Source organism: Camelus bactrianus, chromosome 1 (assembly GCF_048773025.1).
Source record: "Camelus bactrianus isolate YW-2024 breed Bactrian camel chromosome 1, ASM4877302v1, whole genome shotgun sequence".
NCBI lineage: Eukaryota > Metazoa > Chordata > Mammalia > Artiodactyla > Camelidae > Camelus > Camelus bactrianus.
Window position 1 is genome coordinate 97,832,097 of NC_133539.1, and position 15,390 is coordinate 97,847,486.

At 42.0% G+C, this 15,390-nt stretch overlaps 1 protein-coding gene and 1 pseudogene across 2 annotated transcripts in view; one reads left to right on the forward strand and one right to left on the reverse strand.

Moving 5' to 3' along the window:
• WWTR1 (WW domain containing transcription regulator 1) overlaps nucleotides 1-15,390 on the forward strand; it is a 124,825-nt gene that overhangs the window by 55,675 nt on the left and 53,760 nt on the right. The gene's annotated exons all lie outside the window — the stretch shown is intronic.
• Nucleotides 13,440-13,536, reverse strand: LOC123612950 (U6 spliceosomal RNA; annotated as a pseudogene).

Sequence of the window (15,390 nt, forward strand, 5' to 3'; positions counted from 1 at the left end):
CCATTTGTATAAGTCATTAAATGTTTTTTAAGTCCACGCATATGTTAACAATGGAGGCAGTCAATTATAGGGGAGCTTAGCAAGGCATTCCTAGAGTTCTCCTCAGTGGTGAGCAGCATGGAAGCGAATTCGGGAAAAGAGCAACTCTTTTCAACTGAAGGAAATTATTTTAATTAGTAACTCTCAAAGGATAATAAACAGTCAAATAATTCTGAAATCTCTTGGCTTTGGGACAAGTAATTACAATGAACGTGCAGTTTAAAAAAAGGAAGCAAATGAGGCTGGGGGGCATGTATAATCAATTAAATGCAAGTAATTACATTACAAGGGCTTCATGACCATTTTATGGTACATTAACAGTGGGGGAAAGCATGCCTCCTGCATTCTAGTAAGAAAGCCGACAGATAGCACAGTGTCTGTACAAGTCTCTTGACCCAGAGTTGGTTTTCATGGACTTCCAGGCTGTTGGGCTTTGCAGCTGCTAATGGAGAACCTAATGAACTGGGCGGAGAGATGGAGGCCTGCTGATACGTTGTGTCTAGTGAAGCCTTAGATCACTGGTAAGCCCCACGGAAGTCAGCTCACGTGGGTCCCGCATTCCGCATCTGGGTGGTATTGCTGTAGGTACCTAAGTGTGACTTTGCTCTGTGTGCCTGGAGTTTTTTAAGGGGCGGGATAGGGCTCTACCTTCTCTGGTGTGGTTTTCAATGTGGCATGCCCTAGTGACATGAACCGCGAATGGACTTGCTAAAGTTAGAAGCGAGATTGAACAGCTGGGTTGATGGCCTAGTGCTGGGTTCCCACCAGTTGTTTCAAGAGGATGGAGAGGAGCCACCCACAGTGCTTTGCAGCAGCTGTGCCCCTGAGCCAAGGGAAGCTACGTTTGGAAAGCCCGCTAAGAATAGACAGACTGCCCTCAGGCTCCTGATTTTACCGTAAGGAGGAAGGTCAAAAGGCTTCTAGGTGTAAACAGCTTAGATCAGTTTTTAAAAACATTAAGTTTAATTTCAAGTTTTTGTATATAGAAATGTATATATATACATAAACATATGGAAACTTGAAATAAATTTGCATTTGATACACACACACACATGCCTATATATGCCTCTCTCCATCCCTATCTCTATTAACTCTGCTTTGGATAAACTATGTCACTGGGATGCTTTGGAATCACAGCTTCATAGCATCACACCCACATTTGCCCACTGGGTCTGGATGGGAACTGCCTGTAATTTTTTAGTTGTGGCTCGTTGGGTATAAAAATATTTCTATAATGTCTGAAGCCTATTGTGTGTTCAGACAATGCTGCTGAATTGAATCTGAAGCTGTGCTTGGAATAAATACCACAAATGGTATATTCTAATTTCTAAAATGTACCCTACAGCATATTAATAAAGTGAAAAAAGATAACCCCTAAAATAAATTGGAGAAACGTTGGGTTAAGCTAATTTAAACACAGAGCCTTTTATAATAATGGCTAATATATTGTATACATTTTAGGAGGGGAAATTAACATTCTGTGTTTCCCAAACTTATTTGATAACAAAACTTTTTTTAGGTGTAGGCTTGGGCGATTATCTTTTTGGACTAACATCCCATAGAACATATTTGAGCTTACCCTGCCCGGAGCTGCATCTCCTCACAGCCAGTGTGACTGAGCCCAAAAGCCTTTGTCACCTGAGAAGCAGCTTTTAGGTTGAAATGTCACATGAGGTCCATCCATGCCGTGATGCTGTTGGCAGACTCAGAAGTATCCACCTCATTAGCTCACAGTGACTTAGGATTGGTTACCACCTCCACCCTGTACCCCCAGCTAAGGGCACACTTTCACTTTCATCTTTTTGTAAAAATAGTTATCAGTATTATGGGAATTTTCCAGACCAAAACTTAATTTCCTGGCTTATCTTAGTGTCCTTTTGTAGGACCATGTTGACAAAAATTTAATGTTCAAGGAACATTTTGGAGCAAACTAAGAAAATACAGATCATTTATTTAGATATTCATATAAAGTCAAGTTTCTGTCATTTTCCTCTTGATTTCATTTCAATGTAGTAATAGGCTTCTACCCTCTTCTCACTTTAGGCAACGCATGATAACTAACGTGTACATATTCCTGCACTTTGTACTAACATCGTACTTATTATGTGTCTGAATATGCACATGTGAACCTTTTCTCAACAAGTGGTTTTAAATGAATGCAAATCCTAACCTAGGTTTCTTCTAGTACAACTATTTTCATTTCAGAGCACATCACAGAAATGTACTTTGTGTGAAGGTTAAAAAGGTAAAATGTTATAAAAAGCTAAAAGGGGGTAATTTAGGAAAATTAGAATGATCACCAATACTTTTTTTTTCCCCTTTGGAAAAAATAAAATAGGAAAGATGAATCCACATGTTGAGAATAGTTACAGTCAACGATGAAAGCTAGTAACCTCACATTATAGGATGAACACATTTATGGAACTCCAACCTTACTTGAATATTTTTCCTAGCCATCAACATTAACAAAAACTAAAGACACATCAGGCTGAAACGGCTGTCGTCAGGGTCAGGTTTCTGAAAGAGCCAGCTTTCCCGGAGGCTGAGCCTTTGACGTCACCACCCACGTCGCCTGGCTCTCCTGTCCTGCTCAATGCAGGCTACCTTGGGGTCTCCAAATCCATCTTCAGAGTCCTTTCAACTCTTCCTCTGAGGTCATAACGGAGAGCTTGGCTTTGTATTTGGTTTATGTTTGTTAAAGTCGTATTTGTATCTCTTCCTCTTCTTCCTCTCTGGCGTTGACTACAGGATCACATGTGGCTAATTTGTGTTACTGTCACGGGAGTCCCTTTTCTTGACAGGATGGGCCTGATTAAAACCAGGCCAGTTAAAAGGTCAGCTTTACAGGCAAGTTTACATACTACGGGACTCAGGGGCTTCAGGAGGGATGAGGAGGGTGGTGGTGTGTTACTGAAGCAAGATGGGAGAATTTTTTTTTTTAATGGAGGTACTGGTGATTGAACCCAGGACCTTGTGCATGCTAAGCATGCACTGTACCACTGAGGCAACCCCCAACCCCGCCAAGAACCTATCTTAAAGGGCCCTTTCTTCTGAAGGACAGCCGGTAGGGGATGTTACTCCAGGACCAGAACAGTCAGGCTATCAGGCAACTGTCCATACCCTCTTATCCTTCCTTCCTAATGCTCCAGGTTATTTGCATCGGCCTTTTTGAGTTCACAAGGCAGTATCATGTCTTGGAGAAAAGCCCCAGACTTGGCTCTGTAAACAAGATTGGGCTCTCTGCTGTGTCACATAGAACCTCAAGAAATTTATTAAGTCATTTAACTTTTCCCAACTGAGTTTCTGGATTTAAAAATGGAGGTTAATAAGTCTGTTAGGTGAGGATCAAATTAAGATCATTTTTGAAGCTATAAGATGTTATGTAAGTGTCAACTGTTACTATCAGACATTATTATTACCATCATTATTGTGAATATTTTGATGTATGACTAATAATGAATCACTGTTATCATGATTGTCATTGTTAATGAATATAATACCGATTCATCCATTCATTCGTTCATTCATTCATTTGACAAACATTTATTTATTGAGTGTCTACTATATGCCAGAGATGGTGCACTTTCAGGGCCCATGGTGGGTGGCACTTGGAGATTTGGTTGCTTAGTTTTTTGAATCAATCTGGAATGAACTGATACTGCTTTCATTTGTTTTAGAGGATGTTGCAGCATTCTTTAACTTTTATGTCCTTCCAGGGACTTGTAAAGAACAAATCTTCCTGGATGAGTTTTTGAGTACTTGATAAATAAGGATATATGAGATCTGCAGAAGATTCATTTGATACAGATGCTGAGAAGCAAAATGATTTGTTAAAGAAAACCCATTAAATATATTAACTCCTTCCTTCCTATTTTTCAGTCATTGATTTCATGGGTGAGTAGTTTTTGAGTATCTGCTCAGGGTCAGACTTTCTACACTAAATTCAATGTTGGAACTGCTGAGAAGTTGAAAGCTTATTTAAAGTCTCCTTCAGTTTCAATTTCAACACCCTTTTTAGAAAAATCTTATGGAAAGGAAAAATCTAAATGCATCCTGTAAAGAAAATCCCATTTCCTCTAACAATTATTACCGTCTATATCCTGCTTCATTCCTCGGACAGAGTTCCTGTCCAAGTCAGTGGGAACTGTGAAACGGGTCTGAAGGCAGGATGTGTCTCTAAGTGGGAGGAGGAGGACCTTTGTGGTTGGTCATCAGATTAAATTTAAACCATTATTTGGAGTGTCTATATAATTAATGTAGGGGTTAAAAAATGAAAAATACAGCTGCAAGGGTATGTTTCTCCCTTTAATACAAAAAGAAAAAAGTCAGGAGGGACAAGAAGAAAACAAACACAGTTATAGAAGGCATGCATTCTCTTTCATAAGAAGAATCGAAGTTAGTTTCATCCTAATCTTTCTGGATGCAATAAATGCCTCTCCCTTCTGGATTAGGCAGATGACAGCAATAACAGCACCGCAGCTGGGAGTCTCCAAAGCTGACAGGTGCTGGATATAAGATGCCCCAGATTGTCCTGTGAAGTGGAGACAGGGCTCGGGATGACAGACCCTGCTTGATCTGCCCGAGGACAGAGCTGTTCGTCTGTTGACGCCTCGTTCAGAGTCTCCCCTTTGCTCAAACAGCTGCCAGAGGCAGCCATGAAATATTGCTTAATTATAGAATTTCCCTTGATCCTCCTTATCCCTTCCTTCTGCTGCTTCCCTTCTACCCCCTCATGCCCCTCCCTGGTTCACAGCACCTTTAGGCTAAGCACTCAGGGGAGTATTACAATGGCGCCTTTCCCAACTCACAGTTAAGGGACTGACAAGATGTTCAGCCCTACACTCCAGCTGTGGAATTATTCTCGGATCTGTAATTAGCAGTTACAGGTTCAAATGTGGAATGCAACGTTATTTTTTAAGCAGGAAGTGAGTTCACTTGGAGGAAGGGAGGATATCTTTTCACATTCTCTTTTTTTCTGATTGAAAAAATAATGCTTATTGTACAAAATGGAGAAAGTACCAAGAAATCTAAAGATATGAATACAGCCTCCTTTCCCCTTATTCATAGGTATGGATGTTAACCAAAGTGGGATTATGTTCACTTAGCAATATATTATGAACATCTTTCCATTTAAAAAAATTTATGCCATTTATAATATCCATTCCATCTTCCATTGTCCAGCTTAATCATAATTTATTTAACCATTTAACACATTTGAGATATAAACAAAACTGCAGTGAACATCCCTGCATATACATATTGCATACTTGTTATATTGGTTTGGAATTATGTTTGTGATTAACAGGGATATGAAATGAGATGATTTATTTATCTCTAACATTAAAGTAAGGCAGTCAAGGGCTGATGTGGTGGTTCCACCTGTACTTATCTTTTTTCTACTTTGTTGTTCTTACTCAGTGGATTTCATTCCTCATGATTTAAGAGGGCTGCTGTAGCTCTGGCAATCACATCCACAGTCCAAGCTGGAAAAAAGAAGGGTAGAAAGCAGAAAAGTCTGTGTATCCCTTCCATTTAAAGAACTGCCCCAGAATTTCACATAGCACTTCTGTTTATTGCCTAGAACTTAGTCTCATGGCCACATCTAGTACCCTGAAGAGGGAGAGATTCAGAAACAGCTGGTCATCTCTGCCATTATCTGTTTCCTTGGTATAAGCTTTGTGGAAGTGGAGTTTCTGGTTCAAAGCTTTTTCAAGGATTTTGTTATGTGTTGACAAACTACCTTCCAGAAAGATGTTACCCAGTTAAATTTAGTAATATGCAAGAGTGACCCTCAGTAGGGCTGTGGGTTCTTTGGTGAACATTTTAAGGGCATTTTTAAAGCTGTTTTCCTGAAGCTGTGTTTTTTTCTTTTGTTTAAACCACACATTCTGCAGAGGGTTGATGTGGGGATTTTTGACATATTTACAATTTTTCTTCACATGTATATGTATGTATGTATATATATATACATATATATATATATATATATATGTATATATATTGTAAGATTGTAAAATCAAAACATTAAGAATAAATTTTAAAAAACAGTACATGTCCATTGCTGAAATTTTAGAAAATGGGAAAGTTTTTAAAAGAGAAAATTAAAACTACTTACTATTCTGCCACCCTTTTAGCTTCCACCAGCTACCTAAGTGAAGAATAGTGTGGTTTGGATGGGGAAGTAAATCATAAAAAAATTGAAACAGGGGCATATTTCTGTTCTTTGTTGAATATAAGAGATTAAAGCAGTAGTATATTTTTGATTAACATCCACCTGTGGATACAAAGCTACCTCTCTTTGGAGTTTGCATGAATATGCTTTGTATAAAACTATAGTACTTTTTAGGCAAAATTTGTTTTTCCATTTTGTTGAGTCACAGAAGCTTCAGGTCTTCCTGCATTTCTGTATCAGATCTGTGCCCCCACTTTTTGGGATGAACTATAGTCATCCTGTAAATGAGTAAAAACCAAATTATAAAACTTCTGGAGCGTCTCTGTTAGGAAGAATGGAAAGCCATTGGATACTCTTTTTCTAGTGTTCAACCTTATGCTTTTCACTTCAAGCTGAAATCTTTTCTACTTTAAGCATGAGGCTGAAAGTCTTGTGCTGACATGGGATCCTCATCACCACGAACGGTGTCTAACAAGGGCACTAAAGGAATCTCAGCTTTGGCCTTTCCTTACATTGGATCTGAGAATTGTTATTATTAGAAAGCGCAAAAAAAAAGAGGGAGTGGAGGTGAAGGAGCCACCCTGAAGATGGTGATTTGCTAGTTCTTTTGCTTTTTGAGAATGTTTTCATCTCTAGATTAGTTATTACTTAGCTACTCTGACTATGTGAAATCAAATTGATCTGCAGTGAATTGATGTCCAACAATATTTTCCCCCAATTTCTTGGGTTCATTGTAGCATAGGGTGTTAGCTAATTTTTTGCATTTGAATCCCTCAGATCTTTTTAAACAATTGGGATAGATTTTCATAAGGGAAAGGAGGGGAATTAATATTTTATTATATTATAATGTTTTACTTTGGTTATTTGATGAAATATTCAAAATGGCTGTTCTTATACCCATTTTACAGTGGAGGAAACTGAGGCTCAGAGATGTTAAGTTTCAGTGGTCTCCTCACTGGTTAATAGCAGAGTAAGAGTTCAAAACCACTGCACCACTGCCTCATTTGGGTGATGCTTACAACCAAAGATGCCAAGAAATACACATAAAGAGACGTTGTGGGCTGGGTTTACAGGAAACATAATCAGTGTTGCCCAGTGATTATCTTCAAGGCCCACAGTGTCCCTTTCCCCTCCCTGCCTTGGAAGCCTGACTCGACACCCCCCACCTCGCCCCTTTTATTGTCTTCGATCCTCCTCTTGTGAAATGAGATGCTGGCTCTGAAAAGCATCTCCAGTCTTTCTCCAGACTGGGGTTGGGGTTCGTGCCAGTCTTTTCTCTAGTTCCATGTGTCTTGTCTTTCAAACATGTGCAAGAAGTGACCGACAGCCAGAGCCCAGGGTGGCTCATCCTCTTCCCAGAATTGAGAAAACAAAACCAACAAAAAGGACTTGACTCTCTCCACATGAATAGAGGAGAAACTAGACTAACCCAAAAAAATTTTCGGTTTTAAGGGGGCTTTGCCATCTTCCTTTAGGCAAGTGACATTTAATTCATTTGGCCCCGTTAGCACAAACAGTGTGTCAATGTCCCATTTAAGAACAACTGGAAAAACAACACGTTGAAACATGTGCTGGGCACGGAGAGCCTGGAAAAACAATTTTCAAAGTATTTGAGCATTTAGAGTAGTTTGGTGGCTTAAAAAAAATTCTTTTAAAAACTGATTTCGAGATTAAAGCTGCTTCCCAGATGTCAGATGCAGCTGATACAGGGACCATATCTAACATGCAGCTATTGAGACAGAATGTCAGGCTTTGGACCATTTATAATAACAATAAAAATAGGATCTGTGCTCTGTTCACCTCCACACCACCCTTTATTTCATTGCCACGACCTCCACATTCATTTGCCAGCTCCTGGGGCTGATGCTAGATCATCTGTTGTTACGTCCATCCCAGAGCAGAGGATACCGAGGTCTTCAGGACCATATGCCTGTTTAAGTGCCATGAATTCAACTCTACATGCCTAGCAAATCCCAACATAAGTTTTGGGGACAGCATCACTTCCTCTGGAGCTTGGCTGTAGAAATAGTACCATGTTCTAACTCTGGAAGTACTTGGCTGTGTTGGACTTAAGTAAAGACCTTATAATATACACAAAGTGTAGTAGATGGTACGTTATGGGCCATTTAAAGGATTTTCAGTTGTAATTTTCATCACACTCTACATTTGCCAAAACTGATTTTGGAACTGAATGCCCATGGAAGATACAGCCCCACTGTAAACACAGCTTCTCAAATGAATGAATGGATGAATGCCTTTCACTTCCTACGGATAATTCTAGAATTTACCTTTCATTAAGAGCCTCATTTTTCCTTCACTTCTCCTCAGCTCCATCCCATATTTTTGTTTGTAAAAAAGGAGAAAGTGGGAAAATATGTACTCAGTCCACATTTTATACTTGATATCTGGAAATAATGAAACATGGTAAAAATCAACTCTTACATTGCTGTTCGGTTTCAACACAAGAAACTTAATATAATTTATAAGTCTTTTAATACTATTATCGATCCCGAAATGAAAAGAGAAAAAAAAATGCTAAGCGTAGATAATACAATTGCAATACAGTCAGAATTCTTTAGAAGGGCGCTTGGCCAAAGGCAAACAATCAAACAAAAATGCAGTCCTTTTCTTTTACTTCTTGCTTTTTTGGGGAATAGGAAAAATGAGGTTAAGCCAGAGTTGGCCCAGTTTAAAGAGACGACGTCAGGTTTGCCAGTGTCGGGTGGCTTTGGGGACCTCAGCGGGGATGACGGGGTGCCTCTCACACAATAGCTCACCCTCTGAAGCAAGGTTGGTGAGTCACACCTCAGGGCTGTGTTAGTGAGTCACCAGGTTCCCAAAGTGGCGCGTTCAGAGTGCCCCCCCCCCTTCTTTCCTACCCCAGGGACGAAACTGGTAAGTAAACCCCTGCAGGAAGGAACTAAGGCTGTTACAGCCTCAAGTGGGCTCGCTCCGCACTTCGGGTATGACGGCAGCTCCGCCTGACTCAGCCTCTTCCCGGACCGAGCAGGTTCAGGAATGAACGTGCAGAAAATCCGGAGATGCTGGGTGGAAAGGATTCGCGGAGGCAGATCCCGGCAGCTGGCCCGGCGGAAGCGCCCGCAGACCTTTCACGCCGCTGCGGCTCCTACCGCGGCTAATTTCAACAAGTGGAGGCTTCTTGGCACGGCTGTGATGGAAGTCGAGGATTAGAGCCTGGTAGTTAAAAATACAATCCCTGCCATTCATTCGGAATTCCAGAGAACTCTGACATTTTTTGAATTGGCAAGTGAATGGTAGAGACCGGAAACGGGTACCAAAATAATGCTCTGTCCTGTATCATCTTTTATTAGAGGAGCCTAAAAAAAACCCCCTACTTATATATGAGTTATTATTCCCGTGTCATAGACTGCAGCTATGTTTGTTGAGCTGCCGAAGTGAAAACCTGACCGGAACCTTTTAAATAAATTCCTTGCGGTTTCAGAGAAGGCTGAACTTCGTCAGCCTTCTATTATGTGAACACTCACCTTTATTGTATCGCATAAGGGAGTCGGTTTTTATAGCTTTGGGACTCAATCCATGAATGATAAGAATGTTTTGCTGATGGATGTGTCAGCTAGGTACATTTGCACCCTGACTTTCGCCTCTTTGTGTCTTTTATTCTTCTGCTTGTGCTGGCAAGAGATGGTACTGTTTAGGATTAGGGCAGAACAGAAGAAGAGTTGTAACCAATCATAGTGTTGTGAAAACTGCTTTGGGACAGAGAAGCACCAATTGGGTTAACAATAGGAAGGATGACAACTTGGGAGGGAGATTGATGGCTATAGAAAGAAAGTAAGACATGAGCTATGTATCTATTCGTCCAGGTGAAGGGCCAGCACTTTATTTCCCATTTTCAGTGTATTCAAAAGCTGAGTCCGTATCATCCAGCCTGACTGATGGGGTTAAGCAGAGGGGATCAATTTACCGATGGCGACTAATGAGGTTGGGTTGCCTGTTTAGACGTGGGCTTTGAGCTCCCACAGCGATGGTCACTCCCACTGCTGTGGAGCTCCCACTGTGAGCAGCTCCTACTACTCTCTGGGTTTAGGTGACAGCAGAGGCACTATCTGGAGAAAGAGTATGCCTCTGGGCCTGGGAGAATTAGTAAGCGTGTATGCCAGCTGTCTATGTTCTTGTGGTTAAGACCCACCTCTGCTGTCAGTCAGAAGAGCTAAGTTTCATTGTCAAAAAGACAAAACAAAGCAAGAGGCGCTACTCAAAGAAATGCAAGATGTGAGTAAGATCTGGTGTGTCATTTCCTAGGTCTTGAAATTTAAATCAGAACACACTACCGGCGTATTTAATGCGACTGAAACATAGGCAGCCTTTATTCCTGGAATACAACAAAAGAAGCAGACCAGCTTTTGCATATTTGTATTTTAATTCTAATTGGGGAAATTTTCAAAACTTTAATGTGAGTCTTGGGCAAGTCTTGCCATCTGGTACTGGATTAAACACTGGCATAGCGTTTGTTGCCTGCTGACAGTGGGTCCAATTTACTTGGCAAGCTCTGTCTGGGAAATTATCAGCCTCATGCAAATCTGTTTCAGTTTTCATTTTTTAACACTGATGAGTTTTATTGAACCTGTTCACAATAAGCAAGTTGCAAAGCTATTTCAGTTAAGTTTTTAAGCAAATAATCCTCAGTGTATGTAAACTTTTGTATAACATAAAGAGGGTGGTGAATTGGTCTAGTAAGTCAAAAAAGTTTTTAATGTCTGATTTTTAAAAACCAGATAATGTACTTTTGCCCTAAATTGAGCTTGTGAATATTTATGGTAAGTTTTATGGGTTGCAGGAGTATTGTTTTTTAGGGACCTACTATGTGTAGAACACTTTGCCCCATAGGGTCATTTTGGTCATCAAAAGAGCTTCTGTTCATTGGAAGAGAAATATTAGCACCCTCCCAAAAAAGAAAGAAGGGAGTGGTTAAAGAGAAACTGGGATTGGCAGGGGGATGAATCGAAGCAGCACTGAATTGGAATTGAGCTTTGAGCCAGCCAGTCTTGGTTTTATAACCCCAGGCTGCCTTTGAATTCCCATCTCTTTGCTGTGGTTCTCTCTAACCACCTAGCTAGGTTGTGGTGGAAAAGAGGCTGCTTCTAAGTCCTGCCTTAACAGCTCTGTTGATGGTAGGGAGCCCTGAGCAACGTCTGACACTAACATGAAACTAATATATTAAGGGAGGGAGGGCAGAGAGGAGGGGGAGTAAAAGGACCAAACACTTACATTTGAAGATGAAATCTTTGCCCATAGAGATCAGCAAGCAGCTTATGTTGCTACGAACTCTAAATTCTTTCAAAATTAAGCACTCATGGTCATTCCTATTTTTATATCTTTGTATGCTTCCAGTAATACAAAATGTGTTACATAGGCCTTCTCTATTTCAGAAAGTCTTTGTTGTGTGGCTTCCTTCCATAAAGTTAGTGTAATAGGTCATGAACTGGAGGGTAAGTTCGTCCAAAAACACCAGGCCTTTTCCTGGGCTGTAAGAAGCCAGTGGGTTCTATTTTTACAGATAAGATTTTATCTTTGCCTTTCATGTTTCTGTTGCTAGTCAGGATTTTATGTTTACAAAATGTTTTTCATCTTTATACCTGCCTAGTGTATCAGGCACAATAGGTATACGGTCCACACTTGTTGAATAAACTTGAGCCAAATGTTGCCAGCCTCGGGCTTGAGGCTGGGGCTGCCTTCCATGGATTCCCTTGCTGAGAAAGTGAACTTGGGAAGCCCAGTGAACTTGTTGCTGGCGAGTATAGGTTCTTGTCTTTCTTGTCCCATGCAGGAAAGAATTCAAGAGTGAGCCATAGTAGGGTGAAAGTAGATTTATTCAGAGAGATACACGTCCATAGACAGAGGCAGTCTCAGAAGGCGAGAGAGGCGGCCCCAGGTAAGGGGTGGCTAGTTTTTAAGAACTGGGTAATTTCATATGCTATTAAGTGGGAGGATTATTCCAACTGTTTGGTTGAGGGACATAGATTTGCAGGAACTGGGCCCCCCACGTTTGGCCTTTTATGGTCATCCTAGACCTGTCATAGCGCCCCGCAGGTGTGTCATGTAGCGTGCTAATATATTAGAATGATCCTATAATGAGGCTCAAGGTCTACCGGAAGTCGAATCTTTCGCCATTGGGGTGAGTTCTCCTCAGTTGCTGTGTTATTCTTTTAATGGTTGTTCCCTGCCCCCTTCTCTCCTGTCTCAGACTAGTCCTGAAATTGGCAGGTGACTTTGGTCGTCACACGTTTCCCAGAACAGACCCTTTTCACCCTTACAAGAAGGAACCAGTGCGTGTGTTAGCTTTTCTACCCGTGGCTCATGGATATGGGTGCTGAGACTGGGATGGGTTACATGCCTTGTCCACTGAGGTCACACAGGATCACAGCTACATTACTACTCAGGTATGTGTGACTCCAAGACTGTGGTCTTTCCAGAGCCCGCAGTGTCTTACACTGTGTCTCAGTAAGCTGTCAAGGGCCGTGGGGACTAGGGACCCGGGGGTGACTTGGACCTCAGCTGTCCTTGCGAAGATGAGTCTGGAGGTGGATTAGAGAGGGAATTGTCAGATAGAGAGGGTGGGGAAGGGTTGGAGGGCTGGAGGAGAACCGGAGGGGCCGGAGGAGGGGAGGGGAAGCCTGGAGGCCACTGCCCTCATCAAGGTGAAAGGTCATGCAGGAGGCTGGAGGGGTGGAAATCTGAGCTAAATTAACAATGCCCTGGAGGCTGATGGGAGGGGCCAGGCCGAGAGCGGAGGGTGCCTGGGGGGTGGTAATGCTGCCTCCCTCCCCCAGTGATTTCAGTGACATTTTTAACACACAGAATTTCCCTAATACATAAAATGGCTTTCTAAATTGGTGTCTTTATTGAAGAACACGTTCATTCTGGAAGGAAAAATTATTTAACACAGCACAGTTTTCCGTGAGTTACCATTCCAGCCAAATATCTTCTCACAGAAGTGCTGACCTTTCTTGCCCCTGGGCAGGGTGCAGGTCCTCAGGGCTGAACCTCTTTTCCGACCTGGGGAGGTCTCTCAAAGACCCCGATGTAATTGCAGGTGAGGAGTTGGTCTGTCCTTTCTGCCACTGTGAAAGAAGGTGGTCCAAGAAATATTGGTCAAACGGGCCCCCAAAGGAAAAGGAAAAGACCACCCTCATCGTCTCTGTTCCAGGCACCGTTTCCACTGCACCCCACCCGGGGCCCTCATGTGAAACCCTTGCAGTTTCTTTGCATGTCATCCTTGCGCAGGGGCCATGCTAACCTCTGTATCGTTCCAATTTTAGTATATGTGCTGCCGAAGCAAGCGCCAGACTTTTTTTTTCTATTTAGTCCAGGAAAAAGAAAAAAAATTTTTTTTTGGTGTCGAGAAGAGTTTTTCTTTCCCTTAGAAGCTGACATTCTTTTTTCTTTGAAAATAGCATGGGGTCAGGTAATTGATCCCATTTCCCTTCTTACTTTGGCCACTGGAAGATAGGATTCAAATCTGTAGTTTATCTGCAGTAACTTTTTAGTACCCATGACTTGCATATCCATGCTTCATTTTCCATTTTGTCTTTTTGTACCTTCATGAGTATTTTTGTTTTTCCTAGTTCTGAAAACAATACAACGTAACTGTTAAAAACCTGGGAAGTACAGAAGAATTTAGATAAGGGGGGAAGATCTCCAGAGAGCCCGTTACTTATGTGTATCACCATAAATGGTTTGGTATCTTTTTTCATTTTTTTTTTCATTTTCTTCTTCTTTTTGAAAAAAGATAGATATACATTTTATTATTTGGATTTTTCCCTTAACGGAGTCACTGGGGATTGAACCCAGGACCTCGTGCATGCCAAGCACGTGTTCTACTACCAAGCTATACCCCACCTTGTTCTGTTTTCAAACATGAAAACTGTATAGAATGTGTGTTCATGGAATACACATCAATAGGCAGATTGAATATATACATATTGAATATATATATATTTCCCCTTACCCCCAAAAGAGAAACTGGACTTTTAAACAGCAGAGAGAGAGTTTCTTGAAGGGGACTCAGCAGGGAGTGACATCAGGGAGGAGGTGGGAGTAGTAGGGAAGTGGGGATTAATCTAGCTAAACTGCGGGTCCTGGCAAACAGTAAGGTTACACTGAGAAATTCGAGAAAGGAAATGACTCAGGAACTCTAGCGAGGGAGAAGGGATGAGACAGCTGTATGAAAGAGCGTGTGTTTTATTCTGCTTTTGGGAACGGGTGAGGGGAGCTAAATGATTTGAACAATAAGGGACTTTAGTTTTCAAATCAAATCATAAGCAGTGGATTAAATTCTCGTGAGCAATGCCCTTGCTCTTGGCATTCAGACGGGGAGCTCCCTAGACATCGCATAAACTGAACTCTGGGGCAAAGCTTACGTGGGGTCACCTGGTCTGCAGAGGCTGGGAATTGGAGTGGCTCTCTTCTCGGAGTTGTTTCAGAGCAAGAGAACTGCTCACTTCAGAAAGGCTCCCTCTTGTACTCCAGTCTTTGGGGAATACAGTGAGTGACACTTCTAATTAACAAATCCGCTGGGAACAAAACTCCTTTAAAAGTGTTGGCTGGGTGTGGAGTTTGAAGGGTGGTCTGCGGTGGCTCCCACGGTCCTGGGGGAGTTCTGGGGCTTGAAGCCACGGCTGAGTTGTACAGCTCTGGGGTCAGATCTCTCGGGATGAGGGCCAAGGCGTCCACCCAGAAAGCCCTGCACGCTGGGGGTGAAGGCTGGTCAGCCATTCTGGCAGTCCACATGCATGCGGGGCTCATGTATCACTTTGAGTGTGAGCCTTTCTGCTCTCCCCAGATAGGGGAGCCCCAGCCCACATGTTCAGAATGGGAGGGGCGAGTGGAGGACCAGCATTTGGGAATGCATCAGTACAGTTCCTGTGTTTTTCCTACCACTGACAGGTAGCTGAGTGTCTGTTCCCAGCAGTGTCCTTATATGCCTTCCACCATCTGGTGTACATCACTGCATCCCACCGGGGCTGTGCTTATGCTGGTCCTGACACACTGTCGATACCCATGGTGTTAGAGGGTCTAAGAAAGGCTCATGAAAGAGAGAAGGATTCCTCCCCTTCTGGTACCACAGTGGAAAGTATTCATGTAGGACACGCCGCCTTGGAAAAAACGTTTTAATGTATCCTGAAGGAATAGTCAGT